Below are 10,158 nucleotides of genomic sequence, written 5' to 3'. Positions count from 1 at the left end.
AATATTAGATTTTAAAAGTGGGACTATAACTCACTTTCACAGATTTTTACTTCGTCGGGAAGTAAGACTTGGCCACTGGTCGATTCACGAACCTATAACAAATATGTACATATATATCAAAGTATGTTCAAAATATATTTACAACATTTTTAATACGTTTATGTTTTAAGTTTATTAAGTCAGCTGTCCTCGTTAGTAACCTACAACTAGTTGTCCACAATTAGATGTACAGAAATAAATCAATATATATTATCTTGAATCAATCCACGACCCAGTGTATACACGTCTCAGGCTAGATCACAACTCAAAGTATATATATTTTTGGAATCAACCTCAACCCTGTATAGCTAACTCAAACATTATTGCATATAGAGTATCTATGGTGGTTCCAAATAATATATATACATGGGTCGATATGATATGTCAAAACATTTGCATACGTGTCTATGGTATCCCAAGATTACATAATATATTAGAATAGATGTATAATACAATATAAGTTAGCTAGGATATGATTTGTATAGAATTGTTACAATATTTCCCGTAGCTAAAACAATCAAAAAATATCCAATCTTGTTTTACCCATAACTTCTTCGTTTTAAATCCGTTTTGAATGAATCAAATTGCTATGGTTTCATATTGAACTATATTTTATGAATCTAAACATAAAAAGTATAGGTTTATAGTTGGAAATATAAGTTACAAGTCGTTTTTGTAAGAGGTAGTCATTTCAGTCGAAAGAACGACGTCTTGATGACCATTTTGAAAAACATACTTCCACTTTGAGTTTAACCATGATTTTTGGATATAGTTTCATGTTCATAAGAAAAATCATTTTCCCAGAAGAACAACTTTTAAATCAAATTTTATCATAGTTTTTAATTATCAAACCCAAAACAGCCCGCGGTGTTACTACGACGGCGTATATCCGGTTTTACAGTGTTTTTTCGTGTTTTCAGGTTTTAAATCATTAAGATAGCATATCATATAGATATAGAACATGTGTTTAGTTGATTTTAAAAGTCAAGTTAGAAGGATTAACTTTTATTTGCGAACAAGTTTAGAATTAACTAAACTATGTTCTAGTGATTACAAGTTTAAACCTTCGAATAAGGTAGTTTTATATATATGAATCGAATGATGTTATGAACATCATTACTACCTCAAGTTTAGTAGGTAAACCTACTGGAAATGATGAAAAAATAACTTGAGCTTCAAAAGATCTTTGGATGGCTTGAAAGTTCTTGAAGCAGAATCATGACACGAAAACAAGTTCAAGTAAGATTTCCACTCGAAATAAGAATGTTATAGTTATAGAAATTGAATCAAAGTTTGAATATGAGTATTACCTTGTATTAGAAAGATATCTTATTGTAAATAAGAAATATTTCTTGAGGTTGGATGATCACCTTACAAGATTGGAAGTAAGCTAGCCAACTTGGAAGTATTCTTGATTTTATGAAACTAGAACTTATAGAATTTATGAAGAACACTTAGAACTTGAAGATAGAACTTGAGAGAGATCAATTAGATGAAGAAAATTGAAGAATGAAAGTGTTTGTAGGTGTTTTTGGTCGTTGGTATATGGATTAGATATAAAGGATGTGTAATTTTGTTTACATGTAAATAAGTCATGAATGATTACTAATGTTTTTGTAATTTTATGAGATATTTCATGCTAGTTGCTAAATGATGGTTCTCACATGTGTTAGGTGACTCACATGGGCTGCTAAGAGCTGATCATTGGAGTGTATATACCAATAGTACATACATCTAAAAGCTGTGTATTGTACGAGTACGAATACGGGTGCATACAAGTAGAATTGTTGATGAAACTGAACGAGGATGTAATTGTAAGCATTTTTGTTAAGTAGAAGTATTTTGATAAGTGTCTTAATGTCTTTCAAAAATGTATGAATACATATTAAAACACTACATGTATATACATTTTAACTGAGTCGTTAAATCATCGTTAGTCGTTACATGTAAATGTTGTTTTGAAACCTTTAGGTTAACGATCTTGTTAAATGTTGTTAACCTATTGTTTATTATATCTAAAGAGATGTTAAATTATTACATTATCATGATATTATGATATATTAATATATCTTAGTATGATATATATACAGTTAAATTTTGTTACAACGATAATCGTTACAAATATGTCTCGTTTCGAAATCATTAAGTTAGTAGTCTTGTTTTTACATATGTAGTTCATTGTTAATACACTTAATGACATGTTTACTTATCATTTATCATGATTAAACATAGTGTATCAATATCTTAATATGATTCATATGTATTTAGTAAGACGTTGTTATAACGATAATCGTTATATATATTGTTTCGAGTTTCTTAATTCAATAAACTCAATTTTATGTATATAACTCATTGTTAAAATACCTAATGAGATACTTACTTATCATAATATCATGTTAACTATATATATAATCATATATATGTCATCATATAGTTTTTACAAGTTTTAACGTTCGTAAATCACCGGTCAACTTGGGTGGTCAATTGTCTACATGAAACTCATTTCAAATAATCAAGTCTTAACAAGTTTGATTGCTTAACATGTCAGAAACATTTAATCATGCAAATATAGTTTTCAATTAATATATAATCATGGAAAAGTTCGGGTCACTACACCGACGGTTACAACAGAGGAACTAGATATCTTGTTTGATAGTCTTTATGCTCCTCAACGGAATTCAAATGTTCAAACCATACTGGTTACACCATCACAGTCAACTATTGTGGAGACTCAACCAAGTCTCTTTGATGAAGATACAACACCAACTGATTCACCTGCTGCTTCTTCATCCTCCCTCCCACCTCCTGTTGATAATCTTGAACCAATTCAAGATTGATAATGCTAAATACGAACATATATTTCATAGCATTATCCTTCAAGAAAGACAAGCTTTTAGTTGCAGTTGTTCTATTTACAAGTTATATTCGTTTAAATAATAAAAGGTGAAGACAAAAGACGGATTCGACGAATTGAAGACGCAAATGACCAAAAAGTTAAAAAGTACAAAGTACAATCCAAGTGGTTCAAATTATTGATGAGAAACGTCTAAAAATTACAAGAGTACAAGCCGTGAAACGCAAAGTACAAGATATTAAATCGTACGAAAAGGCGTTCGAAAATCCGGAACCGAGACATGAACCAACTTTCAGCGCGCGACGCAACGGACCAAAAATTAAAATTCAACTATGCACAAGAATATAATATAATAAATAATTAATCATAGATATTATTATATATTATAATTATATGCAGCCCACGTTTTAGATTTGATCTATGAGCTGGAATCCAGAGCTTTGCACTCGCGGAGTTGTGATGAAGAAAACCTCCGCACTCGCGGAGTACAACAGTTAAACGTGGGCCTATAAAAGGCCGCGCATTCTGCTCGATGAAAACACACCTTTTCTATCTATCTATCTACGATATATTTATATTTATATTTTAATTATAATTTTAATTTAAGTTTAATAATAATATGGTTATAGTGGCGAATGTTTTAAGTTTGTAAGTCGAAGTTCTGTCCGTGTAACGCTACGCTATTAATACTCATTGTAAGTTATGTTCAACATTTTTAAATTAATGTCTTGTAGCTAAATTATTATTATGCTTATTTAAGCCGAAGTAATCGTGATGTTGGGCTAAATATTAAGATTGGGTAATTGGGCTTTGTACCATAATTGAGGTTTGGACAAAAGAACGACACTTGTGGAAATTAGACTATGGGCTATTAATGGGCTTTATATTAACTAAACGATATCTCGTTAATTTAATATAAAGGTTATAATTTGACTTATCTATAAATAACCACATACGCTTAATCGGGTACGGTGGGCGGGATATTTATAAATACGAATAATTGTTCATTTGACCGGACACGGGGATGGATTAATAGTTAATGGACTCATTAAAACAGGGGTGGATTACATTCAAGGGTAATTAGTGTAATTGTTAACAAAGTAGTAAAACCTTGGATTACACGCAGTCGATAACCTGGTGTATTCATTAAACAAAGTATTAAGACCTTGTTACAGTTCGAATCCCCAATTAGTTGGAATATTTGACTTCGGGTATAAGGATAATTTGACGAAGACTCTCGCACTTTATAATTATGACTGGTGGACTATTATGGAGAAAACCAGATGGACATATCGAATAATCCAGGACAAAGGACAATTAACCCATGGTAATAAATTAAAAACAACACGTCAAACATCATGATTACGGAAGTTTAAATAAGCATAATTCCTTTATTTTATATCTTAGCGCACTTTTAATTATCGTACTTTTAATTATCGCAATTTTATTTATCGTCATTTTATTTATCGCACTTTAAATTTTCGCACTTTTATTATCGCTTTTTATAATTACAGAAGTTTAACGCTTTACGCTTTAAATTAAGTTATTTGTATATTTAATATTTTACATTAGGTTTTAATTGTGACTTAAGACATAAAATCGACAAACCGGTCATTAAACGGTAAAACCCCCCCTTTTTATAATAATAATACTACTTATATATATATATATATATATATATATATATATATATATATATATATATATATATATATATATATATATATATATATATATATATATATATATATATATATATATATATATATATATATATATATATATATATTTATACAAATATAGTTTAAAAATATAGCGTTAAACTTGGCTAGTTCCCTGTGGATGAACCGGACTTACTAAAAACTACACTACTGTACGATTAGGTACACTGCCTATAGTGTTGTAGCAAGGTTGAGGTATATCCACTCTAATAATAAATAAATAACTTGTGTAAAATTGTAACGTATTTAATAGTATTTCGCAATAAAAATATAACTATTTCGTATACACCTCGCAAAACATCAAGTATTTTTGGCGCCGCTGCCGGGGAACTCACTTAACGCCAAAGCGAAACGCCATAAAAAAAAGATTTTTATTAAGTTTTTATCTATTTTTGTAAAAATATAAGTGTAAAATATTAAAAACAAAAATATAAAAACATAAAAAGAGTATATATATCTATTTAGGTGTTTTAATTAAAAAGTTTATTTTTTTTAGAATTATAAAAATCTAATAAGTAATTGTTAAAATATAAGTTTTATTTAAGTTATATTTTATAAAAACTAAAAACAGAAAATATAAAAAAAAATTTAAAAGTAAAAAAGTAAAAAAAATATATTAAACGTTGAACCTGCGTAATTTGAGCCTGCAGCTCGTTTGAATTTGCATCCTCCGCACTCGCGGAGTTTTTGTTCAGAAGACATCCGCACTCGCGGAGCCGTCTGATATCTGCAACATGGTACCTCATTTATTACGAAATTAGGGTTAAAAAATTAATTATTATTAATTATGATTAGGGTTTAGTAATTTAATATAATTAGTTTTAAGTTTTAATTAAATTTTGTATTTTTAAGTTTTAATTAGTTTTATTAATATATAAAACTAATATTTTTATAAAATACTCTATATAAAAATAATATTTTTATAAAAATTGTATTTTTATAACTTTAGTTTTATTTTTAAATTTTGTATCTTTTTAATCGTTTAATCGTAATTTGTATATTTATCGTTCGTAATTAGTTTTAAGATTAGTTTTTGCCGTAGTTATTTTTATTTCTAGATTTTTAGGCTTTGCCGTAAAATCCCTTAAGTGCTTTTTCTTTAGATTAAGATTTAGATGCTTTAGAATTCTGCGACGCCGTTTATAAATTTTATTGTCTTTTAAATTATTGCCGTTTTAGATATAGAATTTCTTTTAAGCTTTAATACCTTTAGACGCAACTTTTAATATTTAGTTTTTAGACTTTTGAGTTTCGACGCTTTACTTTCTTATTATTATTTTTTGACCTTTTATTTTTCTACGTTTTCCGACGCACTCTTTTTCCTTCTTATTTCTCGACGCTCTAGTTCTTTAGGACATAGAATTTTCTTTATTTTCTTCAAAACTTTAACGAAAAAAATTATTTTAAGCGGTTAAATTGATAGACATCCAAAATTTTCTGGTTCGTAGTAATAGTTGGATTTGTTAGTGGCGAGTTATGGGCTTCCGATTTAAAGGGTCCTGGCTACCTGCTGCATCTATTGGCTATTTGAAACGTGGGCAAAATCAGAAAAGCCTATTAATTTGATAGCTTATATAATTTTTATCTTTTATAACTAATAGGTCATTCAATGAATGCACCGAGCAAAACGTTCACCACCTTTCATACGTTCACCACCTGTAACTAGATCAAGACATCTAGCCAATATTGTCGCCGATGATTTTTCATTAGAATCATCATCTAGTCGACCAAGTACTCCAATTCAAATTTCCGATAATCCATTTTTTGAACCCGACCTCACAATTGAGAATCCGGAGGATATTCAGGGACAATTCAGAGATCCTGAACCACTAATCATTCCTCCTGAACCACAAATCACTCATCCAGAGATTGTCGAGGAAGAAACCATTAAGTCAGAATCCTCTAGTGATTCAGATTCAACAAATTCAATTATGGAAAATCTGGAACCTCGAAGTATGGAAGACCGAATGAGAGCTAAACGCACTGGCCAAGGTCACGCAATTACTCAACCAGACATTGATGTACCAGATTATGAAATCAAAGGACAAATCCTACATATGGTAACTAATCAATGCCAATTTAGTGGTGCGCCGAAGGAAGATCCAAACGAACATCTTCGTACCTTTAATAGGATCTGTACTCTATTCAAAATCCAAGAAGTGGAGGATGAACAGATCTATCTCATGTTATTTCCCTGGACTCTAAAGGGAGAAGCCAAAGATTGGTTAGAATCGTTACCTGAAGGGGCGATGGATACATGGGATGTCTTAGTTGAAAATTTTCTTAAACAATTCTTTCCGGCAACTAAAGCCGTGAGACTTCAAGAAGAAATTGTTACGTTCACGCAAAAGCCAAATGAAACATTATATGAGGCATGGACAAGATTTGGAAAGTTGTTAAGAGGATGTCCGCAACAAGGTTTAGACACTTATCAAATAGTACAAATATTCTACCAAGGATGTAACATTACTACAAGAAAAGACATCGACATAGCAGCTGGTGGTTCCATTATGAAGAAAACCGCAACTGAAGCTTACAAAATTATTGATAATACTGCTTCCCACTCACATGAGTGGCATCAAGAAAAAGACATCGTTAGATCATCTAAAGCGGCTAGAGCTGATTCTAGCCATGACTTTGATTCCATTTCTGCAAAGATAGATGCTTTCGAGAGACGAATGGAAAAGATGACTAAGGATATTCACGCAATACGAATTAGTTGTGAGCAGTGTGGAGGACCACATTTGATAAAAGATTGTCTCAGTATTGAACAAACAATGAAACAAAGAGAGAATGTTTCATACATGAACCAAAGGCCTGAAAATAATTATCAGAATAATTATCAACCGCCAAGACCAAACTACAATCAAAATCAGAATTATAACCGAAATGTTCCATACAACAACTAACAAGGTCCTAGCAATCAACAAGTATCTAACAATACTTACAATCAGCAAAGACCTATTTTTCCAATTAAACCACCACAAACCGATGATAAAAAGCCAAATTTAGAAGATATGATGTCAAAGCTAGTTGAATCTCAAACACAGTTTTTCACATCTCAGAAACAAACCAATGAACAAAATGGCCAAGCATTTAGAAATCAACAAGCTTCTATCTAAAATCTGGAACAAGAAGTGAGCAACCTAGCAAGGTTGATAGGTGAAAGAAAACCAGGGAGTCTACCTAGCGATACAAATGCTAACCCTCGGAATGAAACAGCTAAAGCCATTACCACAAGAAGTGGTATTACACTTAAACCACCTGAAATACCTGTAATTTCTGATGACTCTATTCCCACTCCACAAGAAACACAGCCTGAGCAAGATAAGGAAATAGAACCGGTAGTTGAAAAGGTTAATGAAGATAACACAGTTAAAGCTAAACCTTATGTTAAACCATACCAACCACCACTTCCTTACCCAAGTAAAATGAGAAAAGAAAGACTTGAAGCCGAGCAATCCAAATTCCTGGATATGTTTAAACAAATAAATGTCAATCTTCCTTTCATTGATGTAATTTCAAGAATGCCTAGGTATGCCAAATTCTTGAATGATCTAATCACAAATAGAAAGAAAATGGAAGAACTTTTGGCTGTTACTATGAATGCTAATTGCTCTGCAGTGCTGTTGAATAAAATACCAGAAAAATTATCAGATCCAGGAAGTTTCACAGTTCCATATTTTCTGGGTAGTCTTAGTTCAATAGAAGCATTGGCAGACTTAGGTGCTAGTATAAATTTAATGCCATATTCATTATACGCTAAACTAGACCTTGGAGAATTGAAACAAACATGAATAAGCATACAACTAGCCGATCGATCAGTAAAATATCCTAGAGGGATAATGGAAAACATGCTAGGTAAACTTGGTACTTTAGTATTTCCAGTAGATTTTGTTATTCTGGACATGGAAGAAGATTCTCGAGTTCCTCTTATATTAGGAAGACCATTCTTAAACACGGCTAAAGCAATAATAGACGTGTTCGGTAAGAAACTGACCCTAAGTATAGAGGACGAGAGTGTTACCTTTTCTGTTGATAGAGCTATGCAACAACCGCAATCTGCAGATGATACATGTTATTACATTCAAACTATAGATTCACATGCAGAATTGTTAGAAGAATTTCCAGAATTACAAAGAACAGGAGAATGTTCCTTAGGAGAAGGAACTGAACCAATTGATGAAGCTGAAATGTTAGCCACACTCATAGCTAATGATTATGAACCAACAATAGAAGAAATTTGAATGCTAAAAGAGGAAGACAGAGATCGATACAAATCATCGATAGAAGAACCACCAACATTAGAGTTAAAGCCACTTTCAAACCATTTAGAATACGCTTATTTACATGGTAAATCTGAATTACCTGTAATAATATCGTCTTCTCTTACGGAAAATGAAAAATCTCAACTCATTTCTGTGCTAAAAGCTCATAAACCAGCTATTGCATGGAAGATTCATGACATTAAAGGCATAAGTCCTTCGTATTACACACATAAAATCCTTATGGAAGAAGGTCATAAAGCATATGTGCAACGCCAACAAAGACTAAATCCTAATATGCAAGATGTTGTTAAGAAAAAAATTATTAAACTGCTCGATGCAGGTTTAATTTATCCAATCTCTGATAGTCCATGGGTAAGCCCAGTTCAATGCGTACCTAAGAAGGGTGGCATGACTGTCATCACAAATGAAAAAAATGAGCTTATTCCTACTAGGACTGTAACAGGATGGCGTGTTTGTATTGATTATAGAAAATTAAATGACGCCACCAGAAAAGATCACTTTCCCTTACCTTTCATTGATCAAATGTTGGAAAGGTTAGCCGGAAACAGTTACTATTGTTTTCTTGACGGTTTCTCCGGATACTTTCAAATTCCAATCGCACCCGAGGACTAAGAGAAAACCACATTCACGTGCCCTTATGGTACTTTTGCTTACAAACGCATGCCATTTGGACTTTGCAACGCCCCTGCAACCTTTCAAAGGTGCATGATGGCTATTTTTCACGACATGATAGAAGAGTGCATGGAAGTTTTCATGGATGACTTTTCAGTCTTCGGTGATACTTTTGAAACATGTCTAGTTAATCTTGAACGAATGCTTATTAGATGCGAGCAATCAAATCTAGTACTTAATTGGGAGAAATGTCATTTCATTGTTAAAGAAGGCATCGTTCTTGGTCATAAAATTTCAAAGGAAGGAATTGAAGTGGATAGAGCTAAAGTAGATGTAATTGCTAAACTTCCACATCCCACCAATGTTAGAGGAGTTAGGAGTTTTCTAGGGCATGCCGGTTTTTACCGAAGTTTCATAAACGATTTTTCTAAAATTGCCACTCCTATGAATAAACTCTTAGAAAAAGATGTTCCATTCATCTTTTCAGATGACTGCATCAAATATTTTAATATTCTTAAAGAAAAACTCACTAATGCACCGATCATGATAACTCCAAATTGGAATCTACCATTTGAACTTATGTGCGATGCAAGTGATTTTGCAATGGGAGCCGTTTTAGGACAAAAGATTGAAAAAAGATTTC

The 10,158-nt window shown here is 31.8% G+C and overlaps 1 non-coding gene across 1 annotated transcript; it reads right to left on the bottom strand.

Moving 5' to 3' along the window:
- Positions 1-6,929: 6,929 nt before the first annotated feature.
- On the bottom strand, positions 6,930-7,036 carry LOC139886955 (small nucleolar RNA R71). The gene has a single exon (XR_011772811.1). It is a non-coding gene; the product is annotated as a small nucleolar RNA R71 (small nucleolar RNA).
- Positions 7,037-10,158: the final 3,122 nt, after the last annotated feature.

The sequence above is a fragment of the Rutidosis leptorrhynchoides genome, chromosome 1, assembly GCF_046630445.1.
Source record: "Rutidosis leptorrhynchoides isolate AG116_Rl617_1_P2 chromosome 1, CSIRO_AGI_Rlap_v1, whole genome shotgun sequence".
In the NCBI taxonomy this organism is placed as follows: domain Eukaryota; kingdom Viridiplantae; phylum Streptophyta; class Magnoliopsida; order Asterales; family Asteraceae; genus Rutidosis; species Rutidosis leptorrhynchoides.
Note: the sequence above shows the minus strand (reverse complement) of the source record. Positions and strands in the feature narration are given on the sequence as shown.